The sequence below is a fragment of the Triticum dicoccoides genome, chromosome 5A (genome assembly GCF_002162155.2).
Source record: "Triticum dicoccoides isolate Atlit2015 ecotype Zavitan chromosome 5A, WEW_v2.0, whole genome shotgun sequence".
Lineage (NCBI taxonomy): Eukaryota > Viridiplantae > Streptophyta > Magnoliopsida > Poales > Poaceae > Triticum > Triticum dicoccoides.
The window spans coordinates 382,836,919-382,846,918 of record NC_041388.1 but is presented as its reverse complement, the minus strand read 5'-3'; the positions used below and the strand labels follow the sequence as shown (position 1 = coordinate 382,846,918).

General features: G+C 50.5%; 2 pseudogenes; both read left to right on the top strand.

Annotated features, from left to right (window-relative positions):
* Positions 1 to 400: 400 nt before the first annotated feature.
* On the top strand, positions 401 to 5,485 carry LOC119301647 (annotated as a pseudogene).
* Positions 5,472 to 9,748, top strand: LOC119299562 (annotated as a pseudogene).
* Positions 9,749 to 10,000: the final 252 nt, after the last annotated feature.

Sequence of the window (10,000 nt, the reverse complement as noted above, 5' to 3'; positions counted from 1 at the left end):
TCGACCGAGCCACATACCGAGTCCGGGGTACAATCCGGTCCGAGCACTCACATATGTCGTCGCCGCCTTCTCTCACTGATCCATCTTCAAAACAGATAAATCTTACATGCGAACTAAAAAGGACCGGAGGGAGTACTTTCAAAATTACCCGAAGAACTTCTTGACCACGCCATCGTTCTGAACTTGTCAGCCAATCAAAAGTGCGACAAGTATGACTGGAGAATTCCATGGCCGGCAGCAACGGTATCAACTCACATTAATCTGTCCGTACCTATCAACCTGTCGCTCACACGCAGCCAACGGAGTGTCAGCTTGGGAGACAAGCGCGTGGCGGTCAATGGCCGATGGAGGAAACGAATTGGCTGGCGTGGGCATGTAAACGAAAAAGGGAGCCACAGAAGCCACCGCTTCACCAAAAATACTACCTAGGGACACACCAGCGCTAGCGTAGCATCCATGACGACGGCGCCGGCGCTTCTCCGGGCCTCCACGCCGGCCCTCCGGCGCCACGGCCTCCTCGTCCTCTTGCTTCTGCTCATCGGCGCTTCCGGTGTCGCGGCGCAGGGGGGTGGTGTGGTTCCTCCGCGGCGGCGGCGGCAGGTGGTGGACGTGGGGGTGATCTTGGACACGAAGACGTGGGTGGGGAACATGAGCTGGACGTGCATGGAGCTGGCCCTCCACGACTTCTACGCCGACGCTGGCCACGCCGGCTACCGCACCAGGCTGAAGCTCCACCTCCGGGACACCGGCCCCGGCGCCGTCGACGCCGCGTCCTCAGGTACTTGCGCCGTCTCTCAGACGGAGTAAGTTTTTTTTTTTAGATTATCAGACGGAGTAAGCTAAGGAGGAAGACGGAGTGGAGTGGGCTGAGAAATGGGCCGAATCTTCTGCCGTGGGCCGAGCATGGGTGTTTTCTTTAGAATCCTCTTCCTCTCTCTCTTTCCGAGCCCTCCGTATCTCGTTTGGCCCATCGGCTCATCGGCGTGGCGGCGGCGCGGTTGCCATTTTCCCCGTCGGCGGCCGGGGCAGCTCTGCTAGCCTCGCCCTCGGCTAATCGGCTCTTGTCTTGCTTCTCGCCACACCGTCACGCCGCCCGCTCCGGCATAGAGAGAAGGTACCCCTTCTTCCCCGTGGCCCCCAGCTCGTCGCGCCAAGTAATTTGGCAACCCTCGACCTCGAGCCCCAGCTAGAAGACTGTTGTGAACTCGCGGTTCCGGTTTAAATCCATGCCAGGGAGACATTAGATCTGGAGCTGGAGTATAATATGAGTTTGCCGGTCTCCTGATTTTATGGGCACTTGAAAAGCTAGGGCCGTCAACCAAGAATGATCTTTATTTTTTCAACGGATAATGCACCCGTGAATTTGTTATTAGTTGTGCTGTTAGTTAGGGTACATCTGACATTGCTATTCTGAGAGATTTTTTTAATCAATTTATCATTTGTTATGAATGAGAACCATTCAAAAAGCTGATATGTATAGATGCTTCTTCCTTGCAGTTGTTTGATAGAAAGCCTTAATTTGTTGTGAAATCTCTTTCTAAGTTATATAAGGATTGCAGGTCTTGATCTACTGAAAAATGTCCGAGTGCAAGCGATTGTTGGGCCACAGACGTCAACTCAGTCTAAATTTCTTGCGGAGCTTGGGAACAAATCAATTGTTCCAGTCATTTCATTCTCTGCAGATTGCCCGTCACGATCCGGACTAACTCCATACTTCATCCGGACTGCATGGAATGACTCCTCTCAAGCAGAAGCTATTGCCTCACTTGTTCAGAAATACAACTGGAGGGAAGTCGTCCCTGTCTATGAGGATGATGATGATACCAATATCAAATTCATTCCCGACCTTGTTGATGCCCTCAAACAAGTCGACACTCGTGTTTCATACAGGTGCAAGATTCATCCTTCAGCTACAGAGGATGATATGAAGACAGCTATCTCAAACTTGAAACAGAATTGGACAAGCGTATTTGTTGTGCGTATGTCGCATGCTTTGGCTCAAAAGTTTTTCCAGCTTGCCAAAGATGAAGGGATGATGACCCAGGGCTTTGTCTGGATTACCGCGTATGGCTTGACAGATATCTTTGATGTGGTTGGTTCACCGGCACTTGATGTGATGCAAGGAGTTCTTGGGGTGAAACCTCATGTTCAAGATACCGTGGAACTTCAAAACTTTAGACAGAGATGGCGCAAGAAGTACCGATTACAAAATCCAGGCACCTCATTAAGTGGGCCCACAGTATCTGGCCTCTATGCTTATGATACCATATGGGCGTTAGCATTAGCAGCAGAGAAGGCTGGATTTGTGAATTCAGACTTTAGGCCGTCTTTAACAAAGAATGGTTCCACTGACTTTGACAGAATAGGTACTTCAAAAGCTGCTGAAAAACTGCGAGGTGCACTCTTAAAGGTCCTTTTTTTTGGCATCAGCGGGAAATTTCACATTCAAGACATGCAGTTAGTATCATCAAACTACACAATAATCAACGTTGTTGGTCAGGAGAGAAGAGAAGTTGGTTTTTGGACTCCAGGATCTGGCATCTCTGGTAGTCCAAAAATGAAGTCTGATCTTAACACCATCGTATGGCCAGGATATAATGAAACTGCACCCACTGCACCCAGAGGCTGGCTATTTCCAACGAATAAAAATCTCACAATAGGCATGCCTGTGAAACCTGGGTTTGAAGAATTTGTAGGATTTGACAATGGTACTGCCACGGGGTTCTGCGTCGATGTATTTGAGGCGGTAGTTAATGACTTACCCTATCATGTACCCCGTCACTATCGGGAGTTTGGAGACGGGAAAGGATCGAGTAATGGAACTTATGATGAGCTTGTCTATGAAGTTTATCTTAAGGTATGCATGGACTGTTTTCTGTTTCATTCTGCTTCATTGATCATTGGTCTTTAGTATGCAGACATGTAAGACTGTATCTCTGCACATGTTCGCATTTAAAACAAAATCAATTCGTGATCATCCCGTCTTTCCCTATTTTTGCGTTTCATTCTCTATTTAGCCCACCTCATGAAAAATGATAGGCCTATTGATTTGAAGCAAGTACAAGAGGGGCCGTCAGTAGCATATCTCTTTTTTCCGCTACTCTCAAAACTAAACAAGCAGCATTGCGGTTGCTATCGAGCTATATTCCCATTCAATGGAACCCATCTTTCCAGTCAACCAGGAAGATCAGGACAAATAGACCGGTAGGGTATCATTACACTCCTTCTGACAAGGTATGATGACATATAGGCATATAGACCATACTTCCTAAATAGGTAAAGTCACCACCATAAGCTGAGGTGAGGGCCTGAGAGGGTGGGGATCGAGCTTCATGGAATTGTGTATGGTCTTTTCAATACACATATGTATAACTTCCCTGGAATTTCAGTTGCGCTTCTATCCATCACTATAGGACTTGGGTTCAAGCAGCTTTCTTTGTTATGAACTTTGTCTTCACAGGTTTTGTAGTCTGGAGTATTGAGCATAGAATAAATCAGGACTTCCGAGGTTCCCCAGCCAGTCAAATCGGATCAGTCTTCTACTTCTCCTTCTCAACACTAGTATTTGCTCACAGGGAGCAGATCCTGAACAACTTCTCAAGAATTGCAATAGTTGTTTGGCTTTTCGTTGTGCTAATAGTGCAGCAGAGTTATACTGCAAGCTTAAGCTCGATCCTTACGGTGGAGCAACTTCAGCCAACAGTCACAAATTTAGAAGATGTTGTCAGAAATGGGGGCAATGTTGGCTACCTCAATGATTCTTTCTTGCCTGGGCTTTTGAAAAGGTTGAAAATTGATGAATCAAAGATGATTGCCTTTGACTCCCCTGTGGAATACGATGAAGCGTTATCAAGTGGAAAAGTTGCCGTCATTGTTGATGAGATACCATACCTTAAGGTGTTCCTCTCAAAGTATTGCCAGAAGTACACTATGGTTGGACCAACCTACAAGTTTGATGGATTTGGTTATGTGAGTGCCATTTTTCCAGTCAGTAGCCCATTTTTAATACGGTCAAATCCTATATGCTGAATCAATTTTCGATGCTAAGTTGTTGGAGGATCCTGCTAGTAACTCAAATTTGCATATTAATATACCATCAGTTTAAACTTTTGATTAAGATTACAGTTTCAGCTCATGTTTGAGTTGTACTTCGAGATTCCTAAATTTTCGTATGTGAACATGCTAAAGCCTAAAGGACAACTGCAAGATTATACTTGTTTTGTCAAGAATCTAAAATGCGCGATCATGTTCTGGGGAAGTAGTGCTGATTCTATGGTTATCTATTGGGAACTACAAGACTTGCTTGCTTATTCAAGTATCCAGTAACGTGATAAGTCTATCTACTTGATCAGGTTTTCATCTAGTTTACTTAAACGGTTAAACCTTATCCTTATATTAGACTTTCTGAAGTTCATTCAGAACGATGGAATATTATGATCAATATGATTGTCTCACCTTACCAAGGGCTTGCATGAGTGATTAAGATAACTGCCTCCGGTTATTTTGGGCTGGTTTAAATTAATAATAATATGACTGGCTCAGCATTTTGCCAGACTTGTACTATATCACCACTGAAGCCTTTTCTGATCCTCATCGTGTGCTAACTCTGCAGGCATTCCCTCGAGGCTCGCCACTCACACCTGATATTTCGAGGGGAATACTGAAATTCGCATCGGATGACCGAATGGTTAAGATGCAGAAAGACTTGTATGGCGAGACTTCATGCCCCGACAAAGATGACTCCCAGACTTCAAGCAGCCTTACATTGCAGAGCTTCCAGGGGCTGTTCATCATCAGCGGAGCATCTTCAGTGCTGGCATTAATCCTGCACGCTGTCATAACCATTTATAACAACCGACACGAATTCAACAGTGACGGCAGTCAGAGTCCATGGCGCAGATGGCCTGCCATTCTCTCCAAGCTCTTCCACGGGGACGACAGTCCTTCTAACACTCCAGATAAAGATGAAGCCGCAGCGGAAAATGCTGGTAGTGCGGTTGAGACCCCACTAAGCATACGCATACCTAGTCACATCGTCGAGCACATGTCAGACACGGACACAGGAAGCCCACCAGAAGGGGAAGGAACACCAGGCAGGGAGCTCTCAGTTCAGGACACGGAACCGCTGTCGTTTGCTTACATGCATTCTGAGAGGGGGCAAAATAGAGCAGCTTCCTTGTCTCGGAGTGGGAGCTCGATCCGCAGGAGACAGATTAGCATGGAATGAACTACTGTACTTGACGAGTGCATAGCTTACTGATCGCTGGGATTTAGTTATTCATTTAGCTGTCTGTACATGTTTGCAGTTTATCTCTTTTGAAACGCAATGCTTGATGTGCATTGCCACATTGGCGATTGTTGGTAGCTGCGAGGATCAAGCGGTTCTGATGCGTGTGGTTTCTGAAAAAACTGTAAAGTGCTAGCCTGTATGCTGGTTTTCTCACCCCCCTCAAATTCGAAGAAATTATCGAATGACGTTGTGCCACCTGATGCTGTTTTCCAGTACTGGTTTTACTTGTTTTGTTTTTATCAACTGCAAAGTATACAAAAATATGCAACGAGCATTCTGGCACTGTCACTGCTTGCTTTTGCTGACAGTAACTGATGAGCTGATGAGACGTCACATTTGTCTCTGATTCCCACACACACATGTACCTTGAGGAAAGAAACTACTGAAACGAATGCAAAACCCGCACGTTCTCGCGCGCGCGCGGTTCTGCAAACAGTAGGGAGGTCAAACCCGCACGCGACAAATCAAATTCGCACGCCGGTCGGCAAGGTCGCCAGAACCACCATCCCCATGGCCCTCGAGGACTTCTACGCCGCCTTCCCCAACTCCTCCGCTCGGGTTCGGATCCTGCAGCGCGACTCCGCCGGGGACGTCGTCGTCGCCGCGTCCGCCGGTATGTATGACCGACAGCCTCTTCGGCGGCTCGTTTCATTTGACGTCACGTGCATCGGTGCATGGTCGTAATTGGTTGCCTTCGCGTCGCGTGCAGCGCTGCAGCTGATGACGAGCCAGGGAGCGCGCGCCATCCTCGGCCCGCAGTCGTCCGTCGAGGCGGCCTTCGTCGCCGACCTCGCCACGCGGGCCGAGGTCCCCGTCGTCTCCTTCTCGGCCACCAGCCCGTCGGTGTCGTCCGCCTCGGCGGGCTTCTTCGTCCGCGCCGCGCTGAGCGACGCGGCGCAGGCCGGCGCCGTCGCCGCGCTCGCCACGCACTTCGGGTGGCGCCGCGTCGTGCCCATCTACCAGGACGACGACTACGGCGCCGCCTTCGTGCCCTTCCTCGTGGACGCCCTCGCCGACGCGCGCGCCGAGGTCCCCTACCGCTGCGCGCTCCCGGAAGGGGCGGCCCACGACGCCATCGCCGCGGAGCTGTAACGCATGGAGTCCGAGCAGACGCGCGTCTTTGTGCTGCACACGCGCCCCGGGCTCGCGAAGAAGGTGTTCGCCGCCGCCGCGGAGGCCGGCATGACGGGCGCCGGCTACGCGTGGATCATCACCGACGGGCTCACGGGCCTCGTCGGCTTCGTCGACCCGCCGCAGGGCGTCATCGGGCTCGCGCCCTACGTGCCGACCACGCCGCGGCTGCGCGAGGTCAAGAGGCGGTGGGTGCGCCGGTACATGCGTGACCATCCGCAGGACGAGCCGGAGCACGCCGTGGTGGGCTGCTACGCCGTGTGGGCGTACGACGCGGCAGAGCGACTCAGCTCCGGCGACCTATCATCGCCGCCGGGGCTGGTGGGCGGCAAGGGCGGCCCCACCGACATCTCCGGGCTCGGCAAGTCAAGATCGGGCGAGAAGCTCCTCCGAGCTATCAACGACACGACGTTCGAGGGCCTCGGCGGCAGGTTTGAGCTCATCGACGGCGAGCTCGCGGTGCCGGCGTTCCGCGTGTTAAACATCGACGATGGGAAAGCCAAGGGCATCGGGTTCTGGACGCCGCGGCACGGGCTGAGCCGGCATGTCGGTCGCGGTTCCAGCAAAGCGGGCGGCGAGCTCTCGCCGTTCATCTGGCCGGGAGAGTCGACGGTCCGGCCAAGTGGGTGGGCGCAGCCGACGAGCGCCGCGAAGCTGCGGGTGGCGGTGCCGGGGAGGATCCCGCGCAGCTATCGGGCGATCATGCACATTGACGTGGACCCGGTGACGAACCGGACAACGGCCGGCGGGTTCGTGATCGAGGCGTTCGAGGCGGCGGTGCGGCTGCTTCCGTACGCTCTGCCGTTCGACTACGTGAAGGCGGACCCCATGCCCTACGACCACTTGGCCCAGGCGGTTAACACTTAACAATGGGGTAAGTCATTTCTTCCATCGCAAACCATGCCTCCTCGTCAAATCATGCATGTCGTTTTTCTTCAAGTCATGCATGCATTCATTTGCATTTTGCATTTTTTTTTTGCAAATCATTTACATTTTGCATTAATCTATCAATTCAAAGTTTCAAACTAAGCCACCTCATCAAGTCTAATCATGTCTTCTTCTTTTTAAAAATAAAGTTTTTCCCTCTTAAAGTAAGATCCAAGATCCTAACATCGACTGAGACTTAACAAAGTCTCAATCAACTGAGACTTAGCAAGACTGTTGTTCTTTTCCTCAATATGCATAGCCAGTTCATCACTATGAATTGAGAGGAGAGCGTCATCCTTACCAAGTTGGCTATAATCGTATACCATAGACCAGTCAACCTCATTCGCAAAAAAGAAGACCGGTCAATCTGCAGTGTGTTTTTCCAACCACTCGATCGAGGCCTGAGCTAGCGCATATCAATATGACGCGAATGAAGATGAACAATAACCTACTCCCTTCGTTCTGAATTACTTGTCGCAGGTATGGATGTATCTAGATGTATTTTAGTTCTAGATACATTCATTTCTGTGACGAGTAATTTGGAACGGAGGGAGTAGGCTGTTGGGGAGAAAGATGAATGCCAGCCGTTGGATTTCAGTTCATCGGTTCGAAATTCGACTGACCCTATTTTTTAGGCATCCTATGTATAGTCGGCCCCTGAATTCCCAGTTACAGGCGAAATAGCAATGCTTATAGAGGGTCTACCTTTGGGCTTCTCTTCATACATTACGTACTTGGTTACACACTATTCATGTGTTTATACATACCAAAGTATTTCAGTTGAGCAAAATTTGGATAAATAAACCTTTGTGGCCTTGCCCTTTGCTGCAGACATACGACGCGCTGGTGGCGGACATGACCATCACGGCGAAGCGGTCGGAGCACGTGGACTTCACGATGCCTTTCATCGCCACGTCGATCACCATGATTGTACCGCTACACGACCAACGGAGCAGCAACAAGTGGACGTGGGTCTTCCTCAAGCCGCTTCGTCGCTATGACCTCTGGCTCGTCAGCGCCGCCTTCTTCATCTTCACCGGTTTCGTGGTCTGGGCCATCGAGCGCCGTGACAATGAGAGGTTCGGCGGGACGCAGTCGAACCAAGCGGGCACCATGCTCTACTTTGGCTTCTCCACCCTCGTCTTCACCCACAACGAGAAGGTTAAAAGCAACCTATCGAGGCTGGTCGTGGTAGTGTGGGTCTTCGTGGTGCTCATCCTGCAGTCCAGCTACACCGCCAGCCTCACCTCCCTGCTCACGGTGCCGCAGATCGGGCCAACCATCGTGGACTACCGCACGCTGTTGCTAGGCACGGAGAAGGTGGGGATCCTCAACAACTCCTTGACACCGCAAGTCATAAACCAGTCTGGGCTCCCGCAGGCGGAGAGCTTTCAAGAGGCACTGTTGAACGGCAGCATCGGCACCGTCATTGACGAGACGCCTTACCTCAACATCTTCCTCCAGACCTACCGGGACAACTTCACCGTGACTGGCCAACCCAACATGACCGGCGGCTTCGCGTTCGCGTTCCCCAGGGGGTCACCGTACGTGAAAGACATGTCGCAGGCGATCCTGAACCTCACCGAGAGCGGCGAGATGAACAGGATCGAGCGCAAGTGGCTCGGCGACCAGGATGACCACAGGTCACAGGGCGGCGGACCGTTCACGACGAACCATCTCAACTTCAGCAGCTTCCGAAGCCTGTTTGTCATCACCGGCGCCACCTCGCTCATTTGCCTCACCATCCACCTTGCTTTCTTCCATAAGGAGGGCTACTGGTTACCCCTCCCGCAGATCATGTCACGCCCGCCGTGGAAGGTCAGGCTCTTTTTTTGACAGAAAGGTCTGCAGTGAAACTATGCCCGGTCGGAACCAGAATGATGTGGGAGCGGTTGCCTCCCCTCATACCTCGGACCATGTGAGCATGGTCGGTAGACTGCCCTGTGCGCCACACACCAACGAGGGGTCTGTTGAGATGGCAACCCAGACAACCAGTGAGATCGAGCCGGTCGCCGGCGGAGGAGGTAGATCATGCTCGTCACGCTAACCGGCTAACGTCTATGGAAAGAAAGACTGAGCAACTACTTCAAACTGCCATAATCCAAAATACTTCCACTAGTGTCAAAATACGTCTTACACTATGGGACGGATGGAAGTATATCCCTTGTAGTAAACGACAAACGAGAACTATTACTTGATGCCCTGTGAACACGTATTAAAGACTTTGTACAAAGTTTTTCTTTTGCTAACCTGTAAGAAGAAGAAATTAGTTGTGGGGAGTTTTCTTTTAGGTGGATTCGTATTGTCGTATCATTGTACTTATCCCTTTTGTTTCAAATTAATTGAAAATATTTGATGTTGTAAATATTACTTCCTCCGTTTCTAAATATAAGTCTTTGTAGAGATTTTACTATGGACTACATACGGAGCAAAATGAATGAATCTACACTCTAAAATGCATCTATATACATCTGTATGTGATTCATAGTGGAATCTCTACAACAACTTATATTTAGGAATGGAGGGAGTACAAATTTAGGGAATGAGATCCAGTGCCTTGCTGTGAGCAAGGCACCGATGAACAGTACGGTGACTGGCCCCCTTCTCCACACTGTCCGAGCCAGAATCAACGGCCAGATCTGCGTGAACAGT